Raw genomic sequence first — 11,272 nt, 5'->3', positions numbered from 1 at the left:
ATTTATCTCTCACCTTGCTCTAATTTTTTACCTTTTTAGTCAAGAAAGCAGTGAATACTAGTTTGAATCCCACTGGTTTCTTGCTATGGTATCTTCATTTATTTCCTTTTTTCCACCCTTCTATCTTGATATTTGTTTCCTGCGGCATCTTATTTGCCTGTGTGAGCCTCCTGTTATACATGTGTTAAGTAAACAAACCATTAACAATTCCAAATTAATCATCTTTATTTACCTGGGAAGACTGGTTCTGTGTTACTGCATGACTTTCTGAGGCATAATCCAAACCACACTTCACCCTTAATTAAGATTTTGGGAGATTAAAAGTCATGGTGCTTTTCATTTGTGTTTTGTTTTCTGTATTTAAAGTGAGTTTAAACACAAAACTGCAATGTCAGTGTCACTCACACACACATACACGATTGTGTTGTAAATAAAACCTACATGTAATTCAGTGGTTTACACCCAAGGGAATTAGTTGAGTAGGAGGTCCATAGTGCCTGTTGCTTTGCTAATTAAATTACCCAGGCACCCAAACCTTTATTTTATTCTAAAAGATCAGAAAAGAGAAGCACAAGGCAGAGAGTGCCTATTTCTTAATTAAGTTGATTATTGATGAGAACAGTGATCACAGGATTGGGCAACCTAATTTTTGACACTTCCACCAAATATGTTCAAACTTGTATCTTCCTGAGTATCCAAACTACGTATCTAGAGGTGAGGCTTGGATACGTTTTCTACCTATGCCACAAGGAATAAGGTCAGAAAGAAAAACATAAAAACTCTGGTTTAGGCTCACATAATAAAAATATAATTGATATTACTGAGTATGTTTTCAGTCGTGAAACAAATTCAGCACTGCCTGTACTCCAGTTGCGAAGTAATACAATGAATCTATTCTCAAGACTTGAAATAGTAATTGGCCTTTATCAATAGCCAACCTTTGGATATTCACAGCACCTCAGGAACCTCTGCAAATGACTTTTCCACCCATCCTTTTGCTGTCACACCTGGTGTAAATATCAGAGCCCAGAAAAATCTCTGAAAGAGCAACCTAGACTAATATTTATCAGTTTACTCACACAACAGAGGGTTGAGTACAGCAAATACAGGCAGAAAAAGAAGGTTGCTATTATATTTTGGAAAAAACCCCAGAGACGTATGAATAGAAACAACAGATTAATGTCCATTGTAATACAGAAGACAGAACATATTGTCTGTCTTGATTTCAAGCTGACAATACACACCCAAAACAATTTTATATGTCAAACTTGCAATTACAGACACATGAATTTCATGCTCTTAAAGGCCTTCCAACCTCTGGGTGACATGTGGGAGATGCTGGACATAATCTGTGGTGAGGAGGAGAGATGCAATAAGAGAGGTAATAATAAACTGGTCATCTATGTACTCTGTGGGGTATGTCTGAAAGCAATTTACAGCTTAAGCCATCATGGTGGTAAGTTTATCATTCAGTAACTTGACTATATGTAGATTTTTAAATTTTGTATTTTCAGTTATCAGATCTAGTGGAAAACACTGAAAACATGAGAGTGACTTCAGTGATTTTGAACTAGATGTCTTCAAACTTTGTGGTTCCTAAATGCCAGTAGATACACCAGCCCTAGAGCAAAATAATTTTTTCTGTATTTTTTACCAAAACCAGAATGTAATTAATCTATGTTAATGGTTTGAAATAATTTATTGATTTTCATAAACAGTACTCATGATCATCATCAAGAAGTTGTGTTTCATATTCAGTGCTGGAAAGACAGCTGCAATACAGTCCTTGAGATAAGTGAAAGAAGAACAAGAAAAGAATAAGAAATACAGCACTCGTCAAGTGGTGAGTTACTTAAACATGTGTTTGGCATCCTGGATATTTATGTTTTTATTCCATAAAACTACATTATTAAAATTAATTCACATCATACACATACAATTTTCTTTTGTTAATGTAGCTCTTTTTATTTGATTCCCTTTCAAGCTTGAGCACCCATAAGGTTAGGAATGTTTTCCTGCATTTGTCCTCTGTATTATTAGCAGCATTATCTGAAGCATTTACCTAATAAATAATAAAACATCTGTTTTGAAACATGGTTTTGCCCATAAAAGCTTCATTCTGCATAACAAAAGATTTCCAGCTGAACACAGCAATATTTTGTCCAGTTGTTAGAATCAGAAGCTCTGAAGCTTTTAAATGGGTCAACCATTAGTATGATTTAGTCACATGCACTTTAAATTAGTCAAGTGCTTAATTGGCATGCAGGGCGTTTGCATGTATAAATATAGATGTTTGATCCAAGAGATACCTTGATACAATAGGTGTCATTTCATGTGTTCTAATCCTCTAGAAAGAAGAGAATCCTAAATGAACTGGTTTTTCAAACCAATTGGATTTCCAGAAAATTAAAGGCAATTAAAAATGTTGGCTGCCCAGCAGGACTGGAAAATCAGGCTGTTGTTTGATTGCCAGGAAAAATTAGATATGTGCCTCTGAAAAATTTGTATATAGGCATATATAGTTTACAATATCAACACTAGTTTACCAGCAAGGAAAGAAAAGCCCTAATTAGTGTAATTTTGAGTGCATGACTGACATTTAGGTTGTGAATAACACCAGCTATAATGGATTTAGGCACGGTTCAAACATCAAATTTCAGTTAGTTTTGGTATTAAAACAGTGTAAAATTTGTCATCTGATTACACATTGTTCTTTTCCGTGGTGATTTCTGAATTTTCTTATGGATCATGGTGGTGACTGGAAGAGATTATAATGTTATCACAAGGAGTTTATGGGAAAAACCTCAAACAAAACAGTCAGTGGAATGGCAACAAATGAGAGGGATTTGTGTCATGAGAGCAAATATGGATGTCAGTAAACAAGGAAAGACAAAGAAGAAGGTTTGCAAGGTACAAAAAGAGAAAATGTCATTATTTTTGAAACCAATAGGCAAATAGCTAAAAATTCTCCCTACTTGACCTAGTCACTAAAGCAAATCTGAGGGATTAAAGTCAGATGGGTAACGATGTTTAGGTGTCTAAAAAAAGGCTGGATCTATATTTTTTGTGTCAGTTGTGAAAGATGTGAAGCTCTGCAAGCACAGAGACATCAAAGCCTCTTCCAGTGCTTGTGACAATTGGAACAGGGACACGTGGTATTTGGGTGCCACAATTTCAGAGATCACTTTACATATATAATAATCTGCCCTGATGACTTGATGGGTCAAGTTCCCATGGAATCACCTGGAGGGAATTGCTGCTAATTCCCAGTATTCAGATTGCCTGCCAGGATCCCATTAAGATAATATTTTCTAAGTTTGATATGCTTATGATCCAAATGTAGTTTAATATTGTTTCTCTTACATCTTTTTTTTTGTCCTGAAAACACACACACTTTAAAATATTTAATGGCAGTTCATCACTGATTCATTTTCACTAATTAAGAGATGCTGAACATAACTCTGATATTTTTTAGGTAATTTCAATGAATTGTGAAATAAATGCAATTTTAAAACTCTACTTTATTCTAGAAGATGAATTATGACATCTCTTTAGTTGTCCCATTTAAGAGGAATAACAGCTATCGACATAAGACTTGTCCCTTGAGATGGCGGCAAATAGAACCAAGGGAATAATTAATCCTAGGGCACCAGCACACTAATTAGTATTGCTTGAATTGATAGGAGCTGCAGGCTCTCAGTACCTTTGAAAATCTGTTTTTATTTTGGTGTGAATATTTTAGCCTTTTTTTTCCCTTGAAGTAACTGCCACTCTCACTCTATTTTACATCATAATAGGAGGCATCTAAGGATGGAACAGTGGCAAAAAAATCTGTAAACCATCTGCTTACATATCTTATTTTTGACAATAAGAAAGACTACAAAAAGTTCTGGGGTCTTGAGAGATACAAAGAACCAAGGTGTATGGTTGGAGTGAAATATAACAGTTAGTAGCATACTAAATAAACATAAAATAGCATTTGCAGCCTGGAATAATTGATCCAGCCCAGTGCCTGCCATATGGCCAGGAGCTGGCTAATGCCCTTTGCCCCAGCTCTCTTGTGTAACGGCACCATTGGAGTTGTTGTTCCAGTCCTTGGCTAAAAGCAGGTTTTCACCCTGCCTAGTTATGTATCATTATGGGTTGCAAAGATGGTCATTGTTTTCTTTAAGATTTACACAATTGCCAGGGACCTGCTTCTGGATTAAAGCCCTGGACAAGACCTTGAGTCTTTTGGCCACAGGTAGATACCTGGAAAACAAACAGTAGGTTTTATTCCACATATTTAGGTGTGGCTGTTCTTGAAGCCAGAGTTGTCTTCTGTACACTTGACCTCATTTTTCCAAGGTTTTCCATTAACAGAAAATTCATGGCCTCAAATAGGTAAAATGAAATTATAGAAGTATCTAATATAGTAGAAAAAAATCCCAACATAATTCCACAACTACAGCATTTAGCTAGACATTGAATTCAATTTTAGACATTTTAAAGATTTTTTTATGTGTATGTAGAGCTCTGTTTTTAAAAATGTGCATCTTCCTTATAAATGTTGCTAAAAGAGATAAAAAGATTTTGACGTATCAGTACAGAGCTTGGCTGTTTAATGACAACCAAGAGGTGAAACTTATCTGGAAACTACAACAAATAATTAATGTGTTTTGTTTTTCTTTTCCTGGAGGTTGACATTACGCTACCAAGTTAATTGATGTGTTTCTTTCTAGCTACTAATTGTTGCCCGCACCCTGGCTGGCCCTTTACAAGATATTTGTGAGAGGTTTACAAGCCATTTACATTGCAAAGAAACTTCTGATGGAGGCATAAAAATGAAATACAGATAATAACTTACAAACCACCAAACTTATAAACACAGTAAACCCTTTGGAGCAGATCTACAGGGATCTATCAGCATTCCTGTCTGGCTTTGTTTATGTGCATTTCCTATTTTTCTTAGATTAAGGGCAGTAGTTGAACAGCACAGTTGGGTCTTGATCCAAAACATGGACTTCCAAACAATTTTAAGAGGAATACATATTTTTCACTGGATATGCTGCCTTCATTTTTTCAATACTTTTAGTCTAAAATAATTTGATAAGTTCTTACAGTTACATGATACTAATCATGAAAATTAGGCCTATTTTTGACAACCAACTACTTTTGATTCATCCAAAACCAGCTATTTTTCAGTAGTTCTCTGTTATCATTTTGGAAGCTTCCATTTTTTCCCTTTTTTGTTGTTGTTAATATGGTAGGGGTTTTTTAAGTTGGTTTCACAGCATGCTAATCCCTCTTCTGTTTCGTGTTTTTATTCATAAATATTCCTGAAATCTGAAAATAGATTTCAAGATATGGAAGGTTGAGATATCTTAGTTTTCTGGCTGCCCAAGAGATTCCTGAGGCTTTGCACCATTTTCTTTTGTATTGATGCTTTTCTCCTTTTCCTCCTTACCACTTGTAGGGATTGTAACCAATATATTCCATTCCACTGTACTTGAGATGTAACTTCTAAGTATTCCCACTGGATTTGAGATAGGCTTTGGTGTATCTATCTCTATTTTAATGTACAGAAGGTAGAGGTTTTAGCTGTTATTCAGTCCTAATGACTTATCCTACAACATCCACCCTCCAATTCTTCATTTAATTTAATTTTTTTATCAACTTCTGATACACCATTTTATTGAGCTCTGATGGATCCCATCCTTCAGAATCCTGGTAATACCCTTTTACTGAATCCCACAGACTGTTCCTATATTTTTTGAGACCAATGCACATTATATAGCACTGTGATCCTTCCATTACAGGTGATGTGTCACAGGAATTCCTTCCCAATGACGCAGGTGGAAAAAAAGGGAGTTGGTAATTATGTCCCCATCGCTTCCAGCATGTGTTTCATCCCGAGTGGCAATGACAAATTGGCCTGTGTCAGTGGCCTCCTTGTTGGAAAAATACTCCTGGGTTCTATGATAACAAACAGCCCTGTGTCATACCTGGAATTAGGGATACAAGGAGGTGGATGGTGCTATATTTATTCAGACGAGGTGGCTCCTGAGCCACCAATGCTAATTAACAACATGTGCCACGAGCTGACGAGGAGGTTTGGAACTTTAGTATGGGATTGTTTCCCTAATGTTTTTTTTCCAAGGATTTTCCTTTTTGGGTTGGATACTCTTCTGCTGTAGCAAAACCATGGGATACACATTCCACAAGAATAGTGAGGTGGTAAAACACTGTCCATCCACATAAAAACTAGGAAGAAACAGCCTGAAAAAGAGCGAACACTGTTTTATATAAATTACTTTCCGACTGTCATATTAACTCAGAAAGTTTTCATTAATTAATCCACTCATTTGGGCAATAAATGTCCAACTAAACAAATTCCTGCTCCCAACATACTGAGATTAAATCTCATTGAAGAAAGTTTCTAAAATTAGTAATAAGGCCAATATAATTTGGTGATAAATACTAGAAAACTAGTTACTGTGCTCTTATAATATTATATAAATAACATAAATATTGGAGATATTTGTATATTGTAAATACTGTAAATATTTATATAACGTTAAATAAATAAAAAGATCTCCTTGAAACTCTTTTACAGAGTCTTTGAGAGAGAAACAAAGATTTTTCCTCTGTCTCAAATATTCATGTTTTAGTGGCCTACTAGTGTTACAAAGCTTTGTTTTCTGGTTTGTTTGTTTGTTGGAATTATTTTTATTTCATTTAAAAACCCCAACCCAAGGTGAGTTATATAGCACTTTTCACATAGGCTTTACAAATTTTAGATGTGGGTTTATTAAAATTTCAGCCTAATTTTGGACAACCACTCATTTATTTACTAAATTAACTTTACATGCTCTTGGCTCTGAGTTATGTAAACAATATGAAATATACCTCAAACTGAAAAATTTATAGCATTCTATTATGGATTCATGTGCAGGTAGGCAAGGTTTTCTAGTGTATATGGAAAGGGCTAAAACCTCTGGAGTTTACCAGAGAAATCAGAGAATAGAAAATTAGGGATCACAAAATAAAACAGTAGGAAGTTCTTAGTGAAAAGAAAATTCTGCAAGTAAAGATATTTTCTGTGGGTTTTGCCTCTAATTCTAAAATATTTGGCATTCTTTTAGTAATAATTTTGTTCCTGGAAGTACTGATTCATTGTAGATTTTCCCACAAAACTTTTCAATGTAAACCAGAAAAAGTAGTACTCCCTGGGTGCAAACCCCCTTCTACCCATTCTTCCCACAGAAACAACATCACCACCATCCTGTAATGCAGTTTATATAAATGATGTGACATCATCCTGGTGGAGGGAGAGTTGTCACACCTCCTGCCCTCTCCCATCGAAGCTTTCATGAGCATTTCCCAGCCAACTGCTCTCTGAGATTCCTAAATGCAGGAGACACCTTCCCCTGGGCCTGTCACCCACGGGCACATGTGAAAAAGAGGATGCTCCAGGAATTACAGAATACATTCCAATTCAAAGTGAGGCACCTGCAGCATCACAAAGCTTTTGGTTCACTCCTCACTGAGGGAAGAATAGAGAAGTACAGCAGGCAAGTTCCACTTCCACACTGCACTGGTCATAAATGTGTCAGCTTGATTTGTCTCCTCATGCTGTTTTCACATCTCCGTCTCATTTGCTTTTTCCTTCCATTTTCCTTGCATTTTCTCACTCAGGAATAAGTTATTCCACAGAGAGATGCCAAGGTTGGTAGGCACAGCACCTTGTCGTGCTGGGCCACCTCCTCAGGTGCTGGGAATGTGATGTGCAAATGAGAAGGTTTAAATCTCCTCCTCGTGCAGAATTTCAGGTTTTGCCTTTGTGGGGCAAGTGTCTGCAACAGGGCACCGTGCTTTGCCAACATATTGTGAAGAGAAAGGGGTGCTCCCCATTCCAGAGGCTTTAGGCTCGGGATAAGGAAAGAAAGCAGACATCTCTTCCTAGTTTTATAAATAGAAAGCTGGTGGTTTCATTACCAGGCAGTTCAGCTGCTGCTCTGGGCAATCCTGCAGCTATTCCAAGCAGTCACATAGGAGAGGTGTTGCTCACGCTGATCCCTCCGTGAGGCAAGAACCTTGTGATGGTGCCACATCACGGGACGTGCCCGGCTCTGCCCCCATTCCGTGAGGAGTGTCACACATCCACCGTTCACACGGCGCCGGGAAAGCTGCTCTCCATCCTTCCCCTCAGCGTTCTTCGGAATTCAGTTACTCCATGTTTTTTAGGCAACCTGGAGCAGTTTACGTTCGGTGCTGTTACATTATTAGCTAGAACCGGCCACAAGAGGGAGACAGTGGGTCACTGCGGTAAAGCACAGCTCCTAATCCTACAAAGTTTCGTATTCCTTGGGAAAACAAAGGTCTAAGCACAACCGGGGGAAGCTGAATTTATGCACACGGCCAGTGTAGACTATGATGGAGTAGTAGCTCTTGTGAGAGCCGGTAAGAACCTCGTGGAATGAGATCCTGCATGTCAGTACCACAGTAAACACTGCAGCTCTGAATGATCCCAGGCAAGGCAGAACACATTAGGATTTGGGGTTTGCCCTTGAATGTCCCCTAATAATTTGTCTTCAATTCTTTTCAGCACTGTTTGTCATTGTATATAACCACTAATCTCAGCATGGACCCATAATCTTTGGAGCATCCACTTTATATGTTACAGGATAATACTCTATTTGGCTTCCTGGCAATTTCCTGACTGCTCAGGGTTATGAAAAATACAATATTTAACTATGGCTATTCTTTCCATTGACTCTGTGATCACAGTGACTGACTCTTGATAATGTTATTGTCAGTACTGTATCCCTGGCTAATAAGAGAGAGTTGAGGACGTGAACATTATTTCAGTGCACGCGTCCCAGGAAACATGACACATATCCTATGCCATCAATACATTTAATTTACTCTATCAAGTGCCTCATGAGACAAGTTAATATTACAGCCATGGTAATAAGTGCAATTTTGACATGAAGTTCTTCCAAATATCTGAGTATTTTGGCACCCAGAGCTGCAGCAGGTTTGTGATATAGCAGTGGAAACATGATGTATGATCCCATGATAACTGAGATTATTTTAAGTGCCTCCCAAGTGTTATTTGACACTGGTAGCTAATCATACAGACTTGGCAGACCTGGTGTTATATCAGGGTTAAGTATCTTGGAGAGTGGGGAAGTTTATCCTGTTGTAACTTTATAGCTGGATGTTATGAATGTTAAATGCTGTTAAATGCTGTTAAATACTGAGGAACAACATCATTATTTGTAGCTATTTGGTAATGCCTAATGGCTCTCAGAATGTTCTAGTTGTTCCATCCATGCATGAGAAAGAAAATGCAGGCACTGTAAAATTGTAATTAATAGTTAGCGCTGAAATGAGAAGAGAAGGGGTGGGAAAAGAGGCCTCAGTAAAGTTGTCACCTCTTGTCTTCATACAATCCAAATTTCTGGACAGAAATGTCCAGTGTTTGTTGAGGATTGCGTTTTAAATTAGGTAAAATGTCACTGGTTATTTCCAAGATGAATTTGCTTTTTCTACTTCAAAATGTTTTCAAAACAAACAGAATAAATACATTACAAGTGGAACTGTGGCTGAGGAAGGAGGCTATTTCCTGCATCTAACAAGTGTAGGAAGCATCTTCAACACTACTTTCAATCTTAGTGTTTGATTTAAAGATGTTTCACCTATAAAATGTGTGCTGAATTAAGAGATATCAAAAACTAAATTAACCAGAAATGTTTAAAGATCAGAGGATTCAGCAGCAGTGTTAGAAATGCCAGTGAGGAGAGGGCTTCCAAATGTAGGCAGAGAACCTGACTTTGGGAAGGGAAAGTTGTGCTGGAAATGGTTCATCTCTCTGTCCTTCACAGTGGAAAGAATTCATAGAATTCTTATCGAGGTTGGAAGGCACCTCTGGAGATCTTTTAGTCCAATCCCTAAAGCACAATCAGCTAAAGCAGCTTGTCCAGGATTGTTTCTAGCTGAGTTTTGAATACCTCTGAGGATGGAGACTCCATAACCTCCCTGTGAAAACTGTTCCAGTGAGGATTTTTAATGTTTAAATGGAGTATTCTGTATCAATCTTTTTTCTTTTTTACTCTGCCCCTGTCAGGTATTTATACACTAAAATACTGTGTCACGGTGTCCAGGCTGAACAGCCCCGGCATCTCAGCCTCTCATAAATGACAGAAACTCCAGTTCCTTAACCATCTTTGTGTCCCTTTGATGGACTAATTCAGTCTGTCCGTGTCTGTCTTGTACTGGAACACCCAGAGCTGGACTCCACACTCCATCTGAGTCTCCTCAGAGCTGAGCAGAGGGAAGGTTCACCTTCTCCACCTGCTGGCAGTGCTTTTCCTGGTGCAGTTCAGGATACTGCTGGCTTTTTTTTGCCACAAGGATGTACTGCCAGCTCATGTCCGACTTGTTTTCCAACAGGACCACCACATATTTTTATCCAAAGTTGTTTTCCAGCTGGTGAGCCCCCAGCATATAGTGATGCAGATGGTTATTCCTCCCTAGAGGAGAATTCACTCCACCTTACTTATCTCTTTCATTATGTCTACTAAAAAAGGCAGCTTTTGAAAGTAAAAAGGATAATTTTCATAGATTCTCAGTGGCTCTTATGTTTTCCATACATGAAAATGTGTGTCAGAAGCAGGTTGTTATATAAAATCTTCAGCAATTAATGTTTTTTAAAAGGTCTTTGCTTAACAGTCACTATTAGTCATGATAGACATGACCCCTCATTTCCTGACAGTATTAATTTTGAGAAGCTCTGCCTTATCTGTCATTACAAATAACAGTAAAGCTAATCTGGGCTGATTTCCTATGCTAAGCAAATTTACCTGGCTGATCTTTTTTAAATAGAAATGATGTTTTAATTGACAGCCTAAGGATATCAGCGAGGCAAGTTATGTAAGGACAAGTAATGTCTTTTATTAGACTAATCACTTGAGTAGGAAAAAAAATGAGGCAGGATTTGTTAGGCAGGAGTGTTTCTGTGGAATTGTTAACAGCAAAATGTAGATTTAGTCTGTGCTAAATCACACAGATAAAACCAAGGCAGGGAGAAGGTAGAATAGCCACTTATTACTAATAATCCTGAAGATTTCTTCAGTGTACTCTTTGCACAAGATTTCAGTGAGTTCTACCTACCCGAAAAGTTTACACAAGGGGTAGTATTATACCTAAAATTCTACGCTCATGACATTCTATATTCTCTTTTTCAATTTTAATTGGTGCTATCAAGCAAATTTACCTGAATTACCAA

This window comes from Chiroxiphia lanceolata, chromosome 6 (genome assembly GCF_009829145.1).
Source record: "Chiroxiphia lanceolata isolate bChiLan1 chromosome 6, bChiLan1.pri, whole genome shotgun sequence".
NCBI lineage: Eukaryota > Metazoa > Chordata > Aves > Passeriformes > Pipridae > Chiroxiphia > Chiroxiphia lanceolata.
The sequence above is the reverse complement of the archived record's forward strand: the minus strand, read 5'-3'. Positions refer to the sequence as shown.